We start from the raw sequence: 442 nt of genomic DNA, 5'->3' as shown, positions 1-442 counted from the left end.
CAGCTATCATTCTCATGGGATTATTCTCACTGGGAAGGTTGGTATGGCAAAATATGTGTTTTGTATTACAAAAATGACCATTTAGTTATCGGCATTATTTACATTTACATTTAGTTACCATTATTTACTTAATGAACTTAATGTTGTTTGTTATTCTCAGTTCTGTCAGTGCAGGATGTCGGGGAGGCCTGTTCATGTGTGCAATCAACAGCTTAACTTGCAGAATAAAGGTACAACTGTTTGGGTCCCTTGTCAGGCAGGACATTGGCTTCTTTGAGACCATCAAGACAGGTAGGTCAAATGCAATTGCTGGTGCAGTCACTCTGATTCTCTGTATGCAGACTTTAGTTGTCATCAGTGTGATGCCCTTTTCACATGGACTCATAAATAGTTATTATTTCCACTGAATCTGTCTTTCAGGTGATATCACATCTAGACTCTC

General features: G+C 38.7%; 1 long non-coding RNA gene across 1 annotated transcript; it reads left to right on the top strand.

The window, feature by feature from the left end:
* On the top strand, positions 1 to 442 carry LOC107734818 (uncharacterized). The gene is made up of 3 exons (XR_001639179.1): positions 1 to 37; positions 161 to 291; positions 421 to 442. It is a non-coding gene; the product is annotated as an uncharacterized LOC107734818 (long non-coding RNA).

Source organism: Sinocyclocheilus rhinocerous, unplaced genomic scaffold (genome assembly GCF_001515625.1).
Source record: "Sinocyclocheilus rhinocerous isolate Xijiao unplaced genomic scaffold, SAMN03320098_v1.1 C35328224, whole genome shotgun sequence".
Classification (NCBI taxonomy): Eukaryota; Metazoa; Chordata; class Actinopteri; order Cypriniformes; family Cyprinidae; genus Sinocyclocheilus; species Sinocyclocheilus rhinocerous.
Note: the sequence above shows the minus strand (reverse complement) of the source record. Positions and strands in the feature narration are given on the sequence as shown.